The 23,698-nt window shown below is 45.7% G+C and overlaps 1 protein-coding gene across 1 annotated transcript in view; it reads right to left on the minus strand.

Moving 5' to 3' along the window:
* Window positions 1-23,286, minus strand: part of ERG (ETS transcription factor ERG) — a 135,230-nt gene extending 111,944 nt beyond the window's left edge. Inside the window, exon 1 of the mRNA XM_042033068.1 lies at window positions 23,224-23,286. The gene's annotated coding sequence lies outside the window, so the exon portion shown is untranslated. The remainder of the gene's footprint in view (window positions 1-23,223) is intronic.
* Between the last annotated feature and the right edge of the window lie 412 nt (window positions 23,287-23,698).

The following is a 23,698-nucleotide window of genomic DNA, read 5'->3' on the forward strand; positions in this document are numbered from 1 at the left end:
CCAAGGCCAGGCTGGACATTGGGGCTGGGAGCAGCCTGGGACAGTGGAAGGTGTCCCTGCCCATGGCAGGGGGTGGAATGGGATGATCTTTAAGGTCCCTTCCAACCCAAACCATTTCATGATTCTACGATGATTCTATGAACTACACCCCTGCTCTGGCCACCTGCTCTAGCTGTGGCCACCCTTAGAGCAATCTGGGTTTTATTCTTACTCCTAGTCACAGTTTTCACTGCTGCAAGTTAAATTGAAACCCTCTGGACTTTGCTGCACTCCTCAGAGAGAAGTGTAGCTCTGTTTTCTCTGCACCTTCCCATTACATAGCCAAAGATGGTAACAACAGTAATTTTTTTTTCCCCTGTTCTGCAAACTTTGGACTTTTTGATTCATGCTTTTGACCTCTTTGCTCAGTGCTACACTGGCTACTATCTGACTGTTGTAGCCATTTGGTACAGATAAAGAAGAGATTTAATGTCCATCTCTGTGGGTACATCTGCACATGTGTGTGGTGTTACAAGGGAAGGCACTATTTCAAGAGAGTATGAACCATTAAAATAGGTAATTAGGCTATGTTCCATTTCTGAGGGCCAAACAGGCATTGTAGGTATCTTGTATTGACTACATGTTAAATACCTTTTTGCCATCCACTAAAACAAAAGTGCACTAAAAACAAATTGGCATGTGGCCATGGTGTCCACATCAATTCTTCAAACCACTGCCTTGACATGTCAGAACTAATGGATGATCACAGCTTTAGCAGGATTCAAAGCTCTGGTGCAGCTCTGAAACTTCATTTTGGGTTCCCTGAAGTTATTAACCATTAGAAAAACTCAGGTTGTGTCGGTATTAAAGACCTTTTATTAGGCATGTTAGCATGCAGATTAAGATTTATGTTCTCTGTAACATCAGTCTTGCTGTTCCTGAAACAAATGTACCCCTAAGAGAAGAGAAGGAATAAAGCAAGCTGCAAGTTCAAAGAATTTAACTGAGTGACTCAAAATATTTCCTTTAAATGCAGATCAAATTTCTTCTACTTTTTTATGTTCCAGGTGTGTATAAATGTCAATAACCAATCTCTAACAGCAGTGACTCTGGCTTTTCAGTAGAAATAAAGAAGTAAATTACTGTCCTCACCACCCCAAGCTTTCACTTATCTCTGTGCTAATGAACCAGAACTGGGGTGATAAGAACGAATCAGTATTGTCACTTCCACTCACTGTCTGATGCTTGCAGTTGCAATGTGGCATAATTTTATAACAAAGCAACTTGGAAGTTGACTTTTAGAGTGTTTGCAGGATGGGTTGTGTATAATTCATGTGCATCACCTTCAAGCAACTCACACCTTGCAGAGGAACTCCTTAAGCAGGTAACTGACCCAGTCTCAGATATTACAGATCCTCCATTAATTCCATTTTGCCTCAAGGAGCTGCTCCCAACATCCTTTTGCCCCTCTCCTCACAGAAAGGCAGGAGGACACGCGCTGGTGTTTCCTGAAGCGCACAAAGCACAACGATTTGACAATCTTCATCCCACTTCTGAGGCCTGTAGGGCAGCTGGGGACCCACAGAAATCCCCCCCCAGGGACACCATGCTCACCATCGACGGAAAAATAACATGCTCCAAATATCTTCCCTTTTCCAGGGGCTACAGAGGGAGTTTAATGGAGATGAAACACCCTTCACAGCAGTTCTGCTTAGCTGAGAGTAAGCAGGGCATGTAGTCAGGGGGTAAGGAACAATTAGGCCTCGTTTATATTTGTGAAACAATTAGTCATTAATTAGGCCAGTTTCACATTTGGAAAAGGGGAATAGCTTTAATTAGAGTGGAATTACATCCCTCTGACAGACTTCAGAGGGAACTCTAATGGCAGGATGCAAACTATAAAGTCTGCCAGGCTTTTACAGCATTTAATGGCTTATGGAGCATATTGGAAGTATACAGTCCTTTCAGTGTGTATAACAACCATCTGCCACAAAACCCCACGTCCCTGCCAGGATCACAGCTACTAAACAGGAGGAGAAAAAGAATTTTAAAACAGTAACCAAATCCCCAGCTTGGATCAAGCATCTTCATAGCTGCATTTGGGCAGCTTCCCTCCCTAATCTAGAAACTTCTCTCCCTGTGGAATTTTTGCCACGGAATATGAAGAGAAAATGAAGTGGCGTTTAAGGAGATAAATACTTAATGTATAGCTACAAAGCACACTTTCTCCTCTCCAGTCATGCTCTTAACTAGAGGAAGGGTCTGCACATGAACTTTCAGCCCTAAATAAGTAAAATTAATTTAATTGATGCCTTCTGTTCCTCACGCTGGGGCAGAAAATGGGCACAGGCCTCAACACAGAAGTTTCTTGGGAGCTGCAGTTGTTCTGCAGCCTAGTTTGGATTGCCTTAGCTTAGAACCCCTCCCACAGGGATAAAGAGAAAATCTTCCATTGCAAGCTGTGGGATGACTCCTGTAGAGTCCAAGAAATTCTTTCTGGAGTTTGGCTTTGAGGCAGGACAATCCAATCAAAGATATTTACCTAAAAAAATACAAGCACGCTCCCATCCTCTGAAATCAAAATGAGCAAGATGGAAGCAGATCATGTTAAAATCCTAGCAGGGACTAGCATGGATGAATCCTACTTCCCAGGTATTTCCACCATGGAGCTACAGACTTTTCCACCCTATGACTAAAGGTTTTATTAAAAAAATAACAAACAAACTACTACTCTAAATGTTTTAAAGCACAATTGTGGACACCTGTAGTGTCTGTGAAACAAATGAAAGGGATTTGAAAGTAATAATTTGGGCTTAGGAGCAAGAACTTCCTACAAAGAATTTCCTACACTTGTAAATACTCCCCCTTCTCATCTCAGCTATGGAAAAATGGGACACTTGCAGTAACTGAGTGTCAAAGCATTCAGAACTACAGGTTTAAAGCAAGACCTGGGGTAGCATAAGTTTGTTGGAAACCAGCACAGGTGACGTCCCACAGACAAAAAGCTCTTCCTGCACTCACTCATACAAATGAACAGGTAAACAGTGCACCAACCATGTATAGATGTTATTTTCCATAATGACTGGCGAAAAAAAAATCACTCTGGGAGTAATTTCACAGCCAGATTCCCTGCTCATCTAACATTCCCTCAGGACACAGGCTGCCTCTACCACAGTCATCAGGTGAAAGGCAAATAAAAGAAAAAAGCATAATATGCATGAGGGAACGTACAGGCAGGACACAGTTTGTTTCCTAAATGTTGCTTTCCACAGGAAAGAAGAAGAGATAATGGCAAAAGAAAAGCAGAATAAAACAGTGGCTGCTATGTCAGAAGGTCAAGGAGGATAAGTAATACCCTGCTTTGTGCCAGTCTTCACTTTACTGCACCGCTGGGAATCAAGTAACAGCAGCACACACAGTCTGGGATGCCCAGGCTGCCCAAAGGTTATTATGACCACTATGACCTTTTAAATCCTCTCTTATCTTGGAGTATCTTATGGCAGGCCCAGGTTAGTTGATCATTTTAACCCAAAGTATTTTTTCATCAGATTTTTTTTATATTGTCATTGCATTTTGAACTTTTATGGTACAATTCTCCTCAGCTTTATCACCATCACCTGCATGTCTTGATGTACCACCTTTGTTTGCTTGTGGAAAATAAAACCACAGTGTATCATTTTGCTGAGAACACTCTATTACTGTCATTCAATTATTGAGAATGTTTTTAGGTCTATTTTTTTATTATTGTTGAAAGAAATAAAATAGAAATAAAATAATCAGCTTTAGTTTCCAAGAAAAGAGTATCTACCAGTTATTCCACTTCAGTAGTGGTGAGATAGCAAGGAAAGACAAAGATAGTATCAGTATTATACTGATTTTTTTCAAGGTCAGGTTGGACGAGGCTCTGAGCAACCTGGTCTAGTGGAAGGTGTCCCTGGTTTTGGCAGGGGGTTAGAACTGGATGATCTTTAAGGTCCTTCCAACCCAAACCTTTCCATGATTCCATGATTTACCAGCATGGCAGAGGCTCCAGGAGGTACTGTCTGGAGCTGGCTCCCTTGTACACTGAGGTCTTGCATCGCCAAGATCTGTCTGGACAATTTCTCCATGGTACAAACCCAGAACGTTGTCACAAAGTCCAGACAAATTTATGCTGGGAGAGCGAATTTCCTCCCTTGAAATTCCTCTCCTCACATTTCCCTCTGCCCAAGACTTTATCTCTTCTGCTCGTCTTGGGGAAGCCACAGGAATGAAAAAAAAGGGAAACTTTGTCAGGAGCAGGACTGGACTGTTAATCAGGAAAATAAATGAACCTATAAAACTCATATAACCTCGCAGAATATGAATTAAAATTGGCCTGGTGGTGACAGTTTAATTCTAACCACTCTCTGCCGAAGTTTTGCTCTGGGTATGAATACACAGGTTGTCCAAAAGAGCAGCAAATGCCCCTTCTTTCCTAATGCTGAGACACTTCTTTCAATGCACATAGATCAAGATAAATCAGATGTTAAAGGAGATATTTATGATCTCCAGGACTCAATAAACTGCATTTACACTTACAGTACCTTGGCTCTTTCGGGGCTGAAAAGACCGTAAGGCCTCATGTATAGTTGTATAAATAAATGAATATATGAAATTTAGTAACAGGAACTCTTCTGACTCATAGGAGTCTTTGGAAAAATCCCCTCTAATCTATTAATAATAAAGAATCTGTAATGCTAAAATTGCAAACCCCAGCACGTCCCCTGTTTTTAGCATACCAGAGAGACTTTTTTTCTGGTAACAGTAGCATATTCAAGACAGCAGAGGCTTGACACAAGCCTTGTTCAAATTCTGAAGCCGGATACCTGGAATTAAGAGCATTCCCATGCAAGATATTGGATATTCAGCAAAATTCTCAGCCTGGTGTAAAAAGCAAATATTTTTAAATGAGATAAGTACAAAAGTGCCCAGTGCAATCAATCAGTGCAGAACTCCCAGCGTTACTGGGACGGGTATCAAATTGTGTTCATTTTTTCCATGTCTTTTATAAGAAGGGTCACTTAGATCCTTCATAACAAGGACATGGAACTGTTGGGGCAAGTCCCAAGAAGGGCCATGAGGTTGGTAAGAGGGATGGAGCACCTTCCCTATGGGGATAGGATGGGAAAGCTGGTGCTCTTCAGCCTGGAGAGGAGAAGGTTGTGTGGAGACCTCAGAGCAACTTCCAGTGCCTGGAAGGGCTACAAGGAATTCAGAGAGGGACAATTCATCCGGAACTGGAGTCATATGACAATGGGGAATGGGTTCCAACTGAAAGGGGAAATTTAGGTTAGATATGTCGAAGAAATCATTCCCTGGGAGGGTGGGCAGGCCCTGGCACAGGGTGCCCAGAGCAGCTGGGGCTGCCCCTGGATCCCTGGCAGTGCCCAAGGCCAGGTTGGACATTGGGGCTTGGAGCAGCCTGGGACAGTGAAAAGTTCCCTGCCAATAGCAGAGATGGTTTGTAAGGTTCCTTCCAACCCAAACCGTCCTATGTTCCTACAGTTCTTCCTACGTCTAAATTAGAAATTTAGAGTACAACAAACATGCATTAAAGTCGCTTGGATTACATTTCAAAGCTTCTTTTATAGGCACTGTCTCTGGGGATCTGAAATTTTGATTATGCAGTACAATTCTGCTGATTCCTGAAGTCAACTGCATCCAAGTAACTCAGCAGCATTTCACAGAGCTCTGTACCCCAAAGGACCCTGCCTGTCACTCTTGCACTTAACTTCAGAACAGAAAACACAGATTATTCCCTACTTTCTGCCTGTTCTCCATCCTGAGCACTGATGTGACCATTCCGCCTATCTCCAGGTTCCTAAACTGGACAAATAATACAACTAAAAGCATGCACACAATATTTCATCAGCCATTAAAGGCACAGTGCTGTGACTGGGAGGCCTGAATTCCTTTCTTCTGTTCTCTGTTAGTCTTTGTGTATGCTTTATTTTTTATACAGTGCTTCAGGCATCACTCAACAAATGATAATCTCCCCATGCTGAGCCACAGTACAGTAAACACAGAGAGGTGGAGAAGATCCCTTTAGCAAGGAGATCCATGATGGTTCCATTTTTAGCCTCATTCTTCAAGGAATGAGACTTGAGATACCACGTTGCATGCACAAAGGAATGTTCTTTGACCTCTTCTTCCGTCAGCTTAGGAATCATTGCCTGTTTTTTTCCCAAATTTAACAGGGTTTAATAGACCTGGAAATACTCCATTCCATGAAGATTGAGGGGAGCAAACAGCTGGACTAAGGAAAGATACAGAGTCCGTGCCCTACTGAGGGGAAAGCTAAGAAGCAGCACATCAGAGAGTCCACACAGGACAGCACTGCTGAAAGGGGCTGATTCCTTTTGCAGCTCACTAACTGTGGGTTGAGATCACTAAAAAACATGGGTTTGTTCATCTGAACAAAACCCTTTTAGTGCCCACAGTCCTGACCATCAGCAAGGACAGACACTTCGTAAGTGACAAGTTCCTCCCACCCTCTGGGCACCACCACCACATGCTGGGGCTGTCACCAGCAGGTTCAAGTTTACCTGGGCAAAGCAAGGACTTCAGCAGGACAAGAGGAAATGGCCTCAAGTTGCATCAGGGGAGGTTTAAATTGGATATTAGGAAATAAAATTCTTCACTGAAAAGGCGGTCAGGCATGGGAACAGGATGGTGGCACCACCTTCCCTGAAGTGTTCAGCAAGGTGTGTGGATGTGGCACTTGGGGACGTGGTTTAGTGGTGCTGGGTTAGCAGCTGGACTTGATCTTAGAGGTCTTCTCCAATCTTAATGATCCTATGATTCTAAGGTTGATGGATCAACAAAGCTGGATCTCAAGGCAAGTCCTGCTCCAGCCTCTGTGTTACTTTAGTCTGAGATGGTATTAATGGCTTCAAACTGAAAGTAAGGTTAGATGGGATCTTAGGAAAAAAATTCTTCGCTGCGAGGGTGGGGAGGCCCTGGCACAGGGTGCCCAGAGCAGCTGTGGACTCCTCATCCCTGGAAGTGTCCAGGTTGGACATTGGGGCTTGGAGCAGCCTGGGACAGTGGAAGGTGTCCCTGCCCATGGCAGAGGGGGTGGCACTGGATGACTTTTAAGGTCCCTTCCAACCCAAACCATTCTAGGATTCCATGAGAAGCAGCATTTGCTCCTTCTATGTGATATCTCTTAGCAGTACTTCTCCCTTTTGCAAATACCTATAAGATTATACCCACCCAGTATTTTGAATTAATCCTCCTGTCCCTGTACTCTGGAGATGGAAAAGTCCCTTCCCGCCTGTCACACACCTTCCTGGTTTGACACAGAGTTGTTAAAACACCACCAATGTATCCAGGCAGGAAATACAGGGAATATCCAGGCAGTGCCTTGTGGAGGTACAAGACACCCACAGATGCCTCCACAATATCCAAATCTGTGATTTGGCCACGAATTTTGCCAGGTTAACAAACAACACACTTAGCAAAGAAACAAAAAAAATCTGTGAATTTCTCATAGTGTTTCAGGCTTCTGTTTTCCTCACAGATTCTTGAATCTACTTCAATCTCAGTGACAAAGGGATATTTGAACACAAATATCCCTTTGTCCAACGACTGAGGCACTTACACCTTATTAATGTAATAAACCCACTTTTTGTGACAAATTTATCTATTTGTTGCCCTCAGTAAATCTTAGAAAGAAAAATACCAAGCGAAGAGAAAAATAGGAATTTTTAGTAAGACTGTATTTAAAATAAATGCTCTTCCAAAAGAATACAATTAGCAGAAGTTGCCCTCAAGAAAATCATCACTGCAGCTAAATAATATATTTGTATTTGAACAAGAATGAAAGAATATTCAGATAACCTGAGACATTTTCCGCTTACACAGGAATATGTTAGCTCTATTAACACAGTGCTTTTAAACAGAATTATACAAAAACTAATTTTAAACTATTAATGTTTTAGTGGTGAAGTCAGAATAACATTGTTCCTTATCCACAGCATGACAAGCTTTTCTCTCACAAACATTCTGACAGAAGAATAAATTGCAGATGTCTACTTTTCAACCCAAAAACACGCCCCAAAAAAACAAAAAACCAACCCAACAAAAAACCCTCCAACATGTGAGCCACTAAAAGGTAGAAAATAGCCAGAGAGAATTATGACCAAATGCCAGATATTAAAAAGCTCTCCACATGTGGCACAGAAAGAAACAGCCAATTCACTCCAATTGTCTGCTTAACAGGTTGAGCCTCTCTCCAACTGGTAGCAATCAGGCAGGACACTAGAGCGGGCAGGAAATCTAAAATTAGGTTTTACTACCTATAATGGAGGATTTATGGGATAATTTAATTGGTAGTCTTGGGACTGAAACCCATGGTGGGGAAACAAAAACATCTTTCTGGATATACTCCCTGAACCCTTCCTGTAGTGGGCTGAACAATAAAAGTACTGGGGAAATAACCTAGAGATGTAATATCCCCTTTCTAGTGCAAAGTAAGTGGTGCATGACAATGTTTGTGGGTGTGAGGGGGTTCAGCAGAGGTAGAAGGCAGTCATAAATTGATGCAAACTGATTTTTCTGCTTTTTAGGAGAACTGAATTGCTTCTTGTAGCGAGATGTGCCTGTAAGGACATGAGGGATGATAAAGAGCCCCAGATAAATGGCAGTCAAGGCTGTAAGGGAATGAAAGCACAGCCCCAACACTTTATTGCCTGTGGCAGATAGAACCCAGCCCTGTCCTCGCCACCACGGGACAGCCATCCCCAAGATCTGCTGAGCCACTTGGGCTTCCCTGTGGCCTTCCTGTGCTGACAAAAACCTTTTAAAGCCAAACCTCAGGGATGTCAGAAGTACTTTCTTGCCTTTCTCTGCTCACCAGGAGAGCTTTGAAAGGGTTAACATCCATTCTGTGCCAAACAAGGGGTAACAGGATCCCCTGCTCCATCCTCAGGGGTGTTCCACCCGTGTCAGCACTCGCTACTGATGCCTTTGCCTGGCTTATTGCATTTATTAGATGGGCTTGGGGAGTTCAGGGAGAGGAACAAGGACATGTCCCACTGTCACATAATGAGGGGGATGCGCTCCCACGTGCTGCTGGCAGGTGATACCCATTCATTTCACTGTAAATTCCTCAAAAAACTATGGGTCCCCAACTCCATATCTGACTGGGATGCAGGGAACAGGCAGACATCAGTATGAGGGAGCAACAGCCCTACCAACCCCTTACAGAGCCCATCTCCTAACCCTGCAGTGCCACCACCAAATCCGCTCACAAATTCGAAGTCCCCTGCTGAGATTCCTTTTTAGTTTGTTTTTCCCATTCCTCAAATCCAACAGTTTAAGCATGGCTGTCACTCATCTCTACTCCCAGCTCCTAGAGCCAAGGCCTACACCCATTCCAAAGTTTTCCTGTAACAGGATCTCCACTGCAGACCTTTACGGAGACATTATGGCATTTGTCAAATGCCTTCATCTTTAAAACACACGCACAGCCATCTTCTATTCCGTGGTGACAAGTTTTGAGAGGATGACAGAGGAATATGTTTAGTGTTATTACCTCTGGCTTACCACTGGCAGTGCCAAAAGGAAATGTAAACAATCAAGTCAGTGTAACAATCCTTGATTATTATTCTTAGAACAGCCCTGACATCAAGTTATAAGCTATCATAAATTAAAAAATGCATTCCCCTTTATTTCAGAAAGCAACATGCAGGAAAAGGCTGAAAAAATCTCAAGGCTGCCTCAAGAACTTCTCTCTCAGCACATTTCAAACTTGACTGGTGTGACATGAAAAAGTCCCAGGAAGAAAGCAACGTTAACTCATTTCAAAAATCACCTTCTGGAAGAGCTCCGCTGATAGCCACTCTGCCTACAGTGAAATCAGTCAGGCAATTTGGAAACCAACCCACTGAGAAGGCTACAACAACTCTAAAAAAAAGGTGTTTAAGTAAATCGAAGTGATCGAAGTGTGGCAGTTTCAAGATTGGGCTCAGGTTTTTTCCCTTCTCCCACTTTTTGAACACTAACATCAATCACCCTTCATTTCTTGCTTCTTATACGGTTCCCCTAATCTTTTACTCTGGTAATGTGAACAAGAAAAAGTCCCATTGCCATCAACAGGGAAAAGTTCTGAAGATTTTGTAGTTTTTAAGCTACTCCTGCTCCTACACTAAAAGGATCACCACACCCCCTGACAAAGACCTACAAGTCATTGCTATCTCTAGGATGCTGTTGAAATGTCAAATCAAGATCTTTCCATGATCCTGAAAAGTGTCCTTTCTGATAGATCAATTTACTTTCTATTTCAAATTATATTTGACCTTTACTTTATATTTGAAACGTTTCTTCCACAAACTTCCCTTTTTATTTTCCCCTGGCTTACATTTTCTTCCTTTGGGGACAACATAATTACATTGACATAAAGAAGAAAACCTTTGTGTCTTAAATATTGCCTCTCTGTTGCCTGAACTTAAAATATGTGAAAAGTTTATAGACCTTGACAGATTCAGGGTGTGGTACAACACACTCTCCTTCATGCAATGCAGCCTCCATCTGCGAGTAAGTTGCCTTTTCATGGAAATACTATTCAGAGAGCATTTCCATAAAAATTCACCCTGGCACTGCTCTGTTTCTCTTGTCATTGGCCCAGCTGTGTTCCTGCCTTGATTGAGTTCTCATTTTGAATAAGGCACAACAGTCATTTTCATGGGGGGAGCTGGGGGAACTTTCCATCTTTACGTAAGAGCAAGCCCTGTGGTCCATGCGGCAGGGCTGCAGGAAGCATCAGTAAAACCCAGGGCAGTTGGATTTACAACCACAGATAGTCTGAGAACACATTTCAACCTCCTCCTGCCCTTGCTTCTAGTTCCTTACTGAAGACAAGGAATGCAGCACGCTCAGTCCCAAACTTCTCCTTCCCCAGAGGAAACACCAGGTTTTCTTGGGGCTTGGAACGAGATGATCTTTAAGGTCCCTTCCAATCCAACCCATTCAATGATTCAGTGATTCTCAAAGGTTTGAATCAGTCCTGGCTGAGGTCAACACAGGGCTCCACACACTGAGCAGGAGACAGGGCCCAGAGGAAGAAGAGATGCAGAAGAAGGAGAAGGAGCCATCCTTAGAGAAAAGGTCACCTGGCCCAGATGGATGAGTTAAAGAAGGTCACGCCACTGCTGCTGCCACTGCTCCTCAGCCACCAAGTCCCAGCAGTGCCCTGAGGCACCCAGCACCTTTTACTCCCCCCACCAGCAAGCAAGCCAAGCTAGGACTGAAATGTCACCATTTCCCAAAAACTTCCCTACTCCTGCAGCAGGAAACAGTGAGGCCACTGCAGGAAGGATCCCAGGACGGCCTCAAGTACCTGCTGAGCACTGGGCCACTACCTGGAAACTGCAAATTCAGCTGTCCCCATGCAGGTGGGGATCCCAAAGGCATCCTGGAAGGCAGAGGCTGCTCCTGCATTGCTCCCAGCAGGTGGATGAGCCAGTGTCCCACCACGGCACCAAGGCAAGGACACCGCGTGCTGGGGCCCACAGATCACCACGCTCCCCTGTGTTCAAAAGGCATTTCGATCATGCTTCCCAAACACAAATACTAAATTATTATTTTTAAATTACGGGGTTTGTATTTTTCCTGAAGCCTTTGCCCTGCACTGAGGCTGAAAATGGACAGTCTGCGGTCTCTTTTACGAAGCTGTTTTTATCCTCTAGGAACCAAAGTGGTAAACCACTAATGGCATGAGCATTTTTCTCATTATCAGTTACAATGTTAATGACTCTTATTTAAGCAAGCAGTATTTAAAAACCTTTCAGCCTTGCTTGTTCACTTATTAGACCTCAGACTATTTATTGTGTCTTCTCTCAAGAAAGTTCTTCTATGATGTTAAAGGGAGGAGGCCATTTCAAGACCAGGCAGTAATTTGCATCAGTAAACACTTTAAGGAACATGTTGCTCCAGTGTCTTAAAACAGACTCATTTTCAAAATCCCTTGCCTGAAGGATCAGTGCACTCTGGTGCTCAGGTCTAACTGTAAATAGCCAAATGTTCAAATAAAATCAGGGTCTAGCAGCTGAAGCAAAGGCAGGTTTTAAGCCCAGTGTTACTACTCAGCTCTGCTTTGTAGCCTTGTGCAAAACACTCAGCCCACTCTTAGAAAACATTGACAGAAACAAAGTGTTTCAAATTTGTTTTCCCTAACCCTCCATCTCCAGGACTCCAGAGCCACCCACACAGAGGAGCACAGGCCACAGAGGTTATTTTGACAAAGGGAGCATTAGGGACTTTTGTGGCTTCCCTTTTTTTTCAAGCCCCATCCCAATGGTGACATAGAGAAAAACAGAGGCATCATCACAGCTACCTAAGGGTACTCATGGAGAAGTATCCAGGGTTGGAATGGGAATGGGAAGGTTTAAGAAGCCAAGCACAAAGGCTCTGGCAGCCAGAAAATCAGAGCACATTCATAAAACAACAGCCCAACGTTTTGAAAAGTATCGAACAAAGTGGTTGCCAAAGCGTTGCTGTCATCTCCAGGAAAAGCAAGCATGCCACAGATATTTCCTGTGCACGCTGATCCTGGGGGAACAGTAAAAGTGGGTTATTACACAGACCTACTCTCAGTGTTCTCACTTTCATAACACACACGAGTGTTTCCTCACTGCATCCATTCTTGCTCGAAGCCATTGGTGGGCAGCATACCTAACTCAGCTTTTGTTTAAGTTCTTATGTTCTTCCCAGGTAATTGGCCCTACGGGACTTTAATCTAAATGGAGTGTGTCTTTGTAGGGACCTCGCAGAGGTATTTCTAATGTTTAATGGTCTCCTGAATTACTACTTTCCTCCCACTGTGAAGGAAATGGGCTCACCGCCGTCCGCTTCCCCGTAGCATTCATTACCACTGGAAACACGGATGTGGAAACAGCATCCCTCAGCCCATCCCATGCAGCAAAAGCACATGGAAGAAGAGGCAAATATTCATCCTCCTTGACAGAAGAAGACCTGCTCCACGTGGATGCGACCAAGCAAAGGTTCCCCTCACATGCGATTCCTCACAATCCACCCATCTGGGCTCACTCCAGGAGGGTGAGGGAATTGGATCCTGGCACAGCTCCCTGGCTCAGGGTGACATGGGCACATACCTGGCAGCAGTGTGGGAATGGGGATCTGGCTCTGTGGGGTTATTTGTTGCCTTTCTTGTGCAGCCCTTTCTCAGACCACGTCCTAATGTCTTCCAGACCCCCAGCAGCCCTCACACCATATGTGGAGTACCAGTAATGTGGAGTAACTGGTTAATGAGTTATTCTCACAGCCTGCTCCTGTTAGGAGCTGGTGCACATCTCAGTGCCTGCCAGCTGCAACACTGGAGAACCAGTTCTCAACTGCTGTCAATACCTAATTTAAAACCTTTGTAATTATAGCACTACAATAGTAACATTTAGTTCACCTAGAAGCCAAGTGCCTCCTTCGTTCCCTCTGCCGCGGCCTGGATCAGGAATTGTGTGTCCAGCAGGAGCAGGGCAGGGATTGTCCCTCTGTGCTGGGCACTGAGAGGCCCCTCGAGGGCTGTGCCCAGTTCTGGCTCCTGCAGGAGAGCCCTGGAGGGGCTGGAGCGTGTCCAGGGCAGGGAAGGGAGCTGGGAAGGGGCTGGAGCCCCAGGAGCGGCTGAGGGAGCTGGGAAAGGGGCTCAGGCTGGAGCAAAGGAGGCTCAGGGGGGACCTTGTGGCTCTGCACAAGTCCCTGACAGGAGGGGGCAGCCGGGGGGGTCGGGCTCTGCTGCCAGGGAACAGGGACAGGACAAGGGGAAACGGCCTCAGGCTGGGCCAGGGCAGGCTCAGGGTGGACAGCAGCAGGAATTTCCCCATGGAAAGGGAGCTCAGGCCTTGGCAGGGGCTGCCCAGGGAGGTTTGGAGTGCCCATCCCTGGAGGTGTCCCAGGAAGGGCTGGAGGTGGCACTCAGTGCTCTGGGCTGGGGACAAGGTGGGCATCGGGCACAGCTTGGACTCAGTGATTTGGAGGTTTCCAGCCTTAATGATTATGTGTTTCTGTAGCACAGAAAACTTCTAAACCAGCTCCACTCAAACACTGGCGTTTAAAGTTTCCCTTCAGACAACACAAGTGGGGCTGAGAAGGGAGGACCATCCCCAGAGCCACTCAGTGCCGGGTTAGTGACAATCCTCTGTGTCCCACAAGCCTGCTGGGCTTTTCCTCCCTTTTCTTGCCTGCTGAAATCACCCGACTTGCTTCACAAGAAGGAGACAGTATTAGAGGTGATGTGCTTTGGCTGTAAACGTCATCATATCCAAAACGCCTTTCAAATTTAAACCAGAAAAAAACAGGATTCCCCAGCAAGAGGAAGCTACCGGGTCCGGCATGGAATTAAAACAGGAGACCTTGACAGCAAATCTTCACTGACTCCTGCCTGCCAAGGGACTGGGAGGAGGCCAGAGATGGAGCAGGAGGGAGTTGTGAGATCCGCAGGCGTATGACCCATGTCTCCTCCTCTGTGAAAGATGAGCCCACACAGAGAAAGTGGAAATTCTCTGAGCTCATACAAGGGAAATTTTATCAAGAGAAAAAGCAGTGGCTGTTTCCTGTGCAAGAAAGACGGTGCCTTTAAATGCTGTAGTAACTGGTGGGAATTAAGACTTTAGGAAATCAGCAGTGAGAACACTTCCAGGGCTTTCCAGCCCCAGCAGAAACATGAGGAAGGAACACTTAAGCTGAAGAGCTTTGCCCCCTTGAAAGCCATCAGAGAAGCTTCAGCCACTTCAGCAAGGTCAAAATTTCATCCACTGAACAGGAATTCAGAGTTTTCAAACTCTTTCACAGATTATTCTGGAACAGAGGAGGAAGAGGGATTTATGGGTTGGTGTTCTTTTTCCACGTAAAACCAACTGAAAGTGGTAAATACGTTAGAACAGGCTTGTTATTTTTTTTCTCAAGAGAGCAGTGCTTCAGAGGAGAACAACAGGACTGTCAAACACCCAGAAGCACACGTGGTGTGCTTGCATCACTGGTTTTGAGTTTCTGTGCACCAGCCAGGCTCCAGCTTCCTACCAAACCATTAAAAACGAGAAAGAGACAAGAAGAGTTCAAAAATTCAGTATCACCTACTTAGCTGGGAGTGACTTTCTGTGAAATGATTTGCCTTGCTAATCCTTTCCATGGAATGTAGATGAGAGTCGATAGGGATAGAGATCTGGCTGGAGTGGGAAGAGTCCAGCTCCATCAGCCTCCCCAGGAGCTGGAGGAACCCTGGGCTCACCAGCGCAGGGGGAACTCGCCCCTCATGTGAGGGACAACCACGTCAGGGCTCTGGTTGCCAGCAATGATTTGTTTCCTCACAGGTCCATAAACACAGATTACGTCAGTGTGGTTTCAGGCTCATTTTTAGCTGAGGCCACTCAGTCCAAGAGGAACCAGGGGCAGTGGTCAAATGGAGCCTCTCCGTGCTCCAGACGAGCCCACTGATCCGAACCTGCTCCTGCAGGGACACAAGGATGCCAGAAACCGGCGCAGAGCGCTGGCCAGAACTCACCCAACCGTAACAGGCAGGAACGAGGGATCACACTTTTCCACTGCAAATGGTAAAACTATCCAAGCCCAAATCCCCTCCCCACGAATTTCAAATGCCTTCTTTCTGCTCTTCCTGGTGTTAAACACATGTTACATTTGCCTTACAGAACGTGCACAGTTTGTCTGGGTCCGAAGCAGCGCAGCAAACGTCCTCACTCTCACTCCCATTCCTGCCTTCCAAGAGATGAGCCAGAGAAAGGATTCTATTTTTGTAAGAGTTTAAAGGGCACGGTCAGAAAAGTGACTGTGTAAAAATGGCACCTTTTCATCCAGCAGATCTGTTCCCAGTGAGTATTCTGAGTCATGTCTGCTTACTTTAGTGACTAAAATAGATTTCTAGTACTTCTCACTCCTCTCTGGTCCTGTGGAACCAACACAGCAAAGAGGGAGTTACATAAATCCTATTCTGGATTGAAACCTGTCGGGATAAGCCCAAGGGGCAGAAACAGGCTGGATGTGCCCCTGTGGGTGGCTGAGGGGACAGTGCCCCACCCCAGTGCCACAAACGCCGCATCACACAGGGAGGTGCTAACCCAGAGGGAGTGGAGGGCAGCTCAAATTCCCTTCACCTTGGCTCCTGCATCCTTCAACAACCTGATCCTGACCCCCCATCCCACATTCCTGCTCTGCAGACCGACCACAGGCCGAGCTCCCTGGGCTCACATTCGGTTGCAACTCTGTCTCCTGTAAACTGTCCTGGAAATCACATGCAAATAACAAACACAGAGCTCTCCCCTCCTTCCCCGCCGGCTTCATGCAGAGCTGCTTTGCAGGCCTGGCTGCAGCTCTGGAGCTCAGCTGTGCTTCTTGCAGGGACCACTGTCATTAAGGGGCTAAGAACTGCCCCTGACAGGTAAAAAGCTCATGGCCTGTCCAAAACAAACTTTCCATCATTGTGCTTTGAGAGATTTAAGCAAGGTATAGACCCAGGGCTGTCATCTATACAGTTGGACCAGCCTAAAAAAAAAATCACCTGAAATGGTTGTTACTATTTCTTTCAATGAGCAGAACGGAATCCTAATAGAAAGGCAGCAGTATTAATCCATTCTTATCTTACTCTGAAGCTGGAAGAAATTATGGCTAATGTTTTCTTACTCAATTCTTCAATGAAGTTAAGAGAGCAGTGCAGAAAGCATAAAAGGCTTTTCTGTTGCTGTTTTTAATGTTCCTATTTCTAAACAAAAAGGAAGCTCGACAGTAAAAATTAAACTATTATGTTTACTTAATATTAAATTTTAAAATTAAAGTAAGTAAGTAATAATAATAATTTCCACTCAGACTGTATAACATTCATCTGGTCTCTCTGCTATATTTTACTTACATTTTTCCCTTCAGTCTCCCTAAGATCAGCTGCTGGGAGGCCTGGATTTGTCTCTGGATGCAGAATTCAGGGCGCTCCATGCCAGCCATGTAAAAGCCAAAATAGCCAGTCCTTCAACCTCAATTCCCACCCAAGTTGATGGAACATCTTCTGCATCTTCAGTGCCTTTCCCAGACGAGCATCACTGTCTCAGACTGGCAAGATTAACCTGTCCTCTGGCCAGGCTGGAACTTACACAACTGCTGTCAGCCAGGTCCTTGATTTTTGGATGGCTGCAGCGAGGTGAGGTGAATCCTACCTTCCTAAAGCCATTTTTCAGTCTCATCACTTAGAACTGGTTTCTCTGCACAGAAGAAGGAAGAGGCCAGCTTCAGATTTCCTCAAGCTCTTCATTTCAACAGGGTGGTGAATTGCTCTGCTGAAATGAAGCCTTGGTGGTGCCTACAAAACAAGGTGCCCTCGGTTGGTCGGGATGTTGACACACATATTGGTGACAGATGATTTGGCTTGTCTTGGTTGCAAGAGATACAGAGACTGCCACAGACTGTTTGCTATAAATACATAAAAATACCAGAGAACTTACAAATGTAGCAAAGGAATGAAGAGCACCAGTCCAAATTCCTAGCTTCACATTCTGGGCAAATGTAATGAAATTCAGGAAAAGGCACAAGATATCCACCAGATCTTGATTTGCTATTAAATCCTTTATCATGTCTTAATGTGGTATTAAAACTTTTATTTTTTCCTTTTCCAAACCAGCTTTTAATGCAAATTTTTGCACAAGCCTGTGCAAGAAAAACCTTCTGTAAGTCTTTGAAGAGCCAACACAAATGAGAACAATCAATGGAACAGCAACAGAAGTTCTTTGGAGAAATGATGGAGAACTTTTCCCATGTCTGCTTTGCAAGTCCTGCAAATCAGCTGCTTTTCCTAGCAGATTTCTCAGTTCAGTCTCAGTGCATGTTGCAATGCAGCATCTTTATGTTACTTTAGTAGTTAATCCTTTGTGTATAATTTGTGAACTCTATAGAGAGCAGTCCATTTTATAAACAGAATTTTAAACCACCAGGTTTAAATTTATTGCAGGGTTTATTCAGAACTGACAAAGCCTCCTTAGAAAACGAGATTTCGCTAAGAAGCCTTTCCTTCTGCGTAACTACAAGACTTCCTTCTGTATAAAACCCTTTTCTACTTAGACAGAAAAATATAAACCATAACAGAAATGCAGTTCGTCTAAAGTGAATTGTTTGATTGCCATATTTCATTTTTTTCTCATTCAGTGAGAGTAATTTACAGAAAAAGATACATTGTGCAATTTTCTAAATCCCTGATCTTTACATGTACATTTAATTGCACTAAAATCACACAGTGACTGCATGCACTATAACTACTGAGTAGCAAAAAATAAGTGACTTGCTGAAAGGGTTTTTTTTCAGTCAAATCAGGTCAAATATACCATGTGCATTCATACTCGAGAAGCTAAAAATAAAGTAATCAACTCAATGCGAAAATTATGAAACTGGGAAACCTACATGCCTTAAAAATTAGAAGAAATCAATCAGATTTCACAAAACATTTTGTTTTAAGTCATCCACAGGGCAGCAAAAGCTGCTCCTTCTACGCCAGCATCCCAGAACCAGAAAAATGAAACGACCTGAACAGCTGATAAATCAATGCATGTTTTAACAGCATAACAGTAGTAAAAAAAAAAGAAAAGAAAACAGACCCTTACCGGCCACTTGTAGCAGACAGTAAAAAGCAGGAGGAAAAGATGCTAATTCAGCAGGCAACGCATTTGGGATGACGGGAGAGAAACCTTCCCCTGACCCACTCACACCTGCACAGCCTCTCTGGGGTGCCTCTGCCCCAGCCAGGGCTGTGACCTGCTCTGCTCCCCTTAGGGAAGGAGCTGAGTGTTGGCCACAGGCAGCATTCCCAGACCCTGCAGCTCCAACACCTCCACGCTGCCCCGTCCAGCCCCGCACCCCAAATTGCTCTCCCGCCACGGCCCGTGCGAGCTCAATCAGGGCTTTCCTCCCGCTGCCGTTCCTCTGCGAGGTGAAAAGCAAACAAGGCTGTTTCATTACAGACCTCCTGGAGGAAGCTCAGAACTTGGGTGTCTGAGTGGAGCTGATTGAAACCACATTTGAGGTGGTACTTGCTGAACTCGCCTCGCGCGGGGCCGCCGTGCTCATCATCCCCTACGAGCCAGCCTTGCTCTCCCCAATCAGCTCATTAGGTGTGTGGGGTTCCCAGCTACAGACAAATTCAGGAGGCCTGAAACACGACTGAAGTCAGTATTTGTTGGCAGGAGCAGCATCTGGAGGAGGCAGCAGCTTTGGGATATCCCACCAACGCTGCCGAGCGCGCAAGCACAAGGTCCAGCACTGGGAGCAACGCGACTGCCAAGACACGCCAATAAGCACCTGGGTGTCGTATCATGTATTGAATATTAAAATCAATCAACACAGAAGGCCTCAAAGCAAAATCAAACCCCGACCTGTGCACAGGAACCACTCCCCAACCCTCTGTGGTCACCCAGAGCTGTGTGGCTACAGCTTGAGGCCCTGGGGTTTAAACCATCCCCTATCAAAGCTGGTTGTATCTCCAGCTAAAATGAAAACACGTGTTTATTGTTTTTAGTTTGGGCAGACGATTAATATTTATGTGATGCATTATCAAACAAAAATAACTATGTATTTTGTTCCTGGAATAATGTTTTTTTCTTATTGGAATGATGCTGTGCCAAGGAGGGATTGCAGCTGATGCAAGCAGCGTGCAAGAACAATCCACTGACCATGGCAGCTTTCTAAATGAAAAACGGACGTTTCTGAACGGGGGCAAGTTGAGGAAAATAATTGCTGTGGTGGCATCTCACACTCCACACAAGGCAAAGTGCCACCCAAGGCAGCAGGGGATCCTCCTGCCATAGCAGTGAGGGAAGAGCAGGCGTGCTGCAAATCCATTCATGCTTATTTTAGATCGAGTCTCATTTTTTTGCTCTCAAACAACATAAAAAATACCTCGCTGCACACATTTTACTTCTGATAAATCGCCCATTAACGAGGATGGGCCCTGTGTCCACAGCAGAATAAACTCTTTGGGTTTCATTGTGAAATTGCTGTTTCTTGAATTCAATTAAGCCCTCCAGATTATACACAGACCACTAAATATAAATAGAAGAGGTTAAAATGCAGTTTAAATATAACAGATACGGCCGCAACTCCATATTTAGATATACCCTTTCATTTTTTTCCTATTGCCTGCTTTTTACTTACATTTAAATTTAGCAAAGTAATTTTAGACCGACAGTTTTCTACCTACACTAGTTAACTATCCTGTGAAGGAAATATATTAGATTTTCTCCACTTGTACCACTACCTTCCAAAATGCCAAACTGATACAAATTTTTTGGACTCAAACCTTCAGCCAAAAAGACAAAATGCTTGATTTCCCTGGGAAACCTGCGTGTCAAAAAGGGCATGGCCAGAACCACCAGGGGAAGTAAAAAATACTCCAGTGGCTGTGAGAGTGGCCAGCTGTGGGTATAATGAAAACCAGTGTGGTATTATCACACAAAAGGTAATTCTTCCAACCCAAGACAAACAAAGTCATATTTCAGGCTGAAAATATCTTTGCCCTGTGTGAACTTTTTTTTTTTTTAAACAAAAGCATTTTAAATCAACTGTATAGGAGAAGTGCCATACAAAGCATACACTAATCCCTGGCATCCCTTCCCAGCTGGACAGAAAACCAGTGGGCAGCTTTAGGCACTCAGGGCTAAGCCTGCCCCGCTGACCTCAGCTGATATGGATCAGGCCCAAAGGGCCCTTTCCGACCCTACCCCCTGTCAACAACTTCCACCTCGAGTTTGGGACACAGATTTCCACAGACCTGCTCACATGATTAGAAGAAGTACAGTCTGCCCTTACAGCTGCCTTTTCCTGAAAAAAAGTAACTATTCACTTCAAAGAAAATGGCAAGCTTCCTGACAGTGGAACAAAACCCCAATGCAATGGATATGCAAGGGAAAAGGGTTTGTTTCGACCCAAACATTTTAAATTATTTGGTTGTTACCTGCTTGTAACTCCTGGAGCATTTAGTAATGCACAGGCGAGGAAAGGAAATGTAACATGTAATGTTTTGGGGCTACCAGATGCCATCAGCACCGCAAAAGCTTCTCATGTGTTTTTGGATCCTCACGGGAGGAGGAACTGCTGCGTGCAGGGATCACAGTGAAGTCATCAAAACTAAACACTCTGCAGAGGGAGAGCAGTGCCATGAGCCTCAAGCTCGGATAGCAAAGCACTGGGAGTTTGGAGAAAGCGCAGTGGGAAAGGATTTGCCTCATCAGCAGCCAGGTATTCCGTTCACAGGGTGTTGTTCAAACCAACGGGACTGCCACAGCCTTCCCAGGCTTTTCTGTTTGTTTACACAACTCCGTGCATGCACAGAAAATAAACTTCCCACAGCAGAGCAGGTAGCAAAGACATTTTCACAGGGCAGGGTCTTAGGCAGAATTGTCATTTGAGCACTGACAACAGTGGGATCCAACCTGGTGTTCCAGATGGAAAAGGACAAACAAATGAGCATCCTTGTGATGAGAGACACAGCTCCCAAGTCTGGAACAATCTGGGGTTTAAGCTCATGATTCCCATCATTGTGAGTCCTCACCCAGATTTCTGCAGTGCCTGACAAAGTTCAAATTCACTTACAAGAAGGTGAGAGAAGCCCCACAGGCACTACTGCTTAAAAACCATCAGAAGGAGAACATGAACATGCTTAATATACGTGTCTATTAGAATCTATCTCTAAGAACCAAACGCTACAGAAATGACAATCCAAATGGAGCAACAACTTAGGAGCAACAAGTCCAACTAATCACACCTAGGACTTACCCTGACAGATCATTTATAAAATTCCTGTAACATGTAACTCTATCCAGTACTATATGATTTGTTTAACTTTGGGACTAAATTGTGGGAGGTGGGGACAGATGCTGTTCAAAGCTCTAAACCCTGAAATGTTTTTGGAGATTGTAGATTTTTTTTCTTGCAAAGTTTTTCAAAGAATTTGCCATTGTTTGCCCACATATGCACACGAAAGAGAAAATAAGGAGTGATGTTGCTATTCCAATGTACCATATCTTTGTTTTTATATATGCCCTTTAAGAAATAGATCAGACAATCAACATAAAAATGTATTTGTCCCATATGAGGTATGGCTTGGTCTGTTTATGCCTTTATTTATTTACTTTTAATTGGGAAGCTGTCAAACAACCTATTTCTCTTCCTTGATTTTCCTATCAGTTCAGGTGTGCCTGAAATCACACACCTGATATATGCATCCTGACCAAAGTTTACATTTCATAGTCCCATGAGAAGCTGTCTTTGTCTGCTTCACTTGTTTCAGTGCAACCAGGGAAGTGCTCAAAGGGTTAAACCAAAGGAATGTGACATTTCTCCATGTGCAGTTCATAGACCTATCCTGGTTTTCCTAATGGACTCAAAATTACATGGGCAGAACGGGGCAGAATGTAATTTCCAAACTCTGGCTTCAGAACAGAGTTAATTCACAGAACGACACTTAGAATACAAATAAAAAGCTTCATTAAAGAACGAGCCATTTCCTCGCACCGTGGGCTCTTAGCAAAGGCAGCAATGAATGGAAGTTTACGTTAGCCAGAACTTACAACTCCAGCTTTTGTAAATACAATTACGTGCACGCCAAACTCCTCAGCAAAGTCATCTGCTCACCAAAACAGAGCCCTGCATATCCCTTACTCTGAGAAGTACCAAACCCAACCCTGACTCCCCTCAGCCACGCAGGTAATTGAAGGTTTTCCTACATGCAAGAGCTGGCCAGCTTTTGAAAGGCCATAGAGCTATTAGTTAATTCAATGATGAATTGCTGAAAGAATTACAAAGGCACCAACGCTGCTATTACGATTCAGGGGCGGGGGGGGGGGGGAAGTGATGGCGAGGGGGAACGAGATATAATTTCTGCCCGAAAAGCCAGCGGCCAGCCCGGAGCCAAACAGCGTTAATCCTTCAAAACTTAAAGGAACTCGGACAGGGTTCGCGCAGAGGATGCGCGGCTGCGGCTGCCGAGCCCTCGGGGCTGCTCGGCTCCAGCCGCCGACGGCCCGCGGCCAGGGGACAGCCGGCCGGTCCCCGCGCCGCCCTCGGGGCCACCGAGCCCCGGCCGGTCCCTGTCCCCGGCTGGTCACTCGCCCGATCAGTCACTCGCCCGGCCGATCCCTCGCCCGTCTCCCCGCCGCTCCCGCCCCGACGGCCGGCGCTCCGCCGGCCGCCCCCGCCCCATCGCGGTCCCGAAGGGAAAGCACTTACCGGGCTGGGACTGGGGTCAGTCCGGGCTCCTGGGGAGGGGGGACGGGGCGGGACGGGATGGGACGGGACGGGGGAAGGCAGCGGCCGCCAGCGGCGGGAGCTTGGGAGGGAGTGAGGGAGCGGGCGAGGGGACGGCGGCGTTGCCGACTGCGGTGAGTCACTTCAGTCGGGACGGGCTCAGCCCATCGCGCTGGCCCCCGGCTCCGGGCGCCTCTTCCTCTCTCCAATCGCCGAGCGCGGCCGCCGCCGCCGCTCCCGGCGCTGCCCGGCTCCCCCGCCGCCGTCGGGGCGGCCCCGCGCCCGGGGCGCTCCGGGACCCCCGCCCCCGGTGTCCGCGTCCTCCCCCGGCTACGCTCGGGGGGGCGGGAGGGGCCGGGCGGAGCTGGAGGTGAGCGGGAGCCGCGGGGGGAGGACGCGGCGCTCGGCGGGGCCCGGCCCGGCCCGGCGGGGCCGCTTCGCCCCCCGGCGCGGGGAA

The sequence above is a fragment of the Corvus kubaryi genome, unplaced genomic scaffold, assembly GCF_017639235.1.
Source record: "Corvus kubaryi isolate FWS band 111438036 unplaced genomic scaffold, C.kubaryi_AGA036_p1.0 133, whole genome shotgun sequence".
In the NCBI taxonomy this organism is placed as follows: domain Eukaryota; kingdom Metazoa; phylum Chordata; class Aves; order Passeriformes; family Corvidae; genus Corvus; species Corvus kubaryi.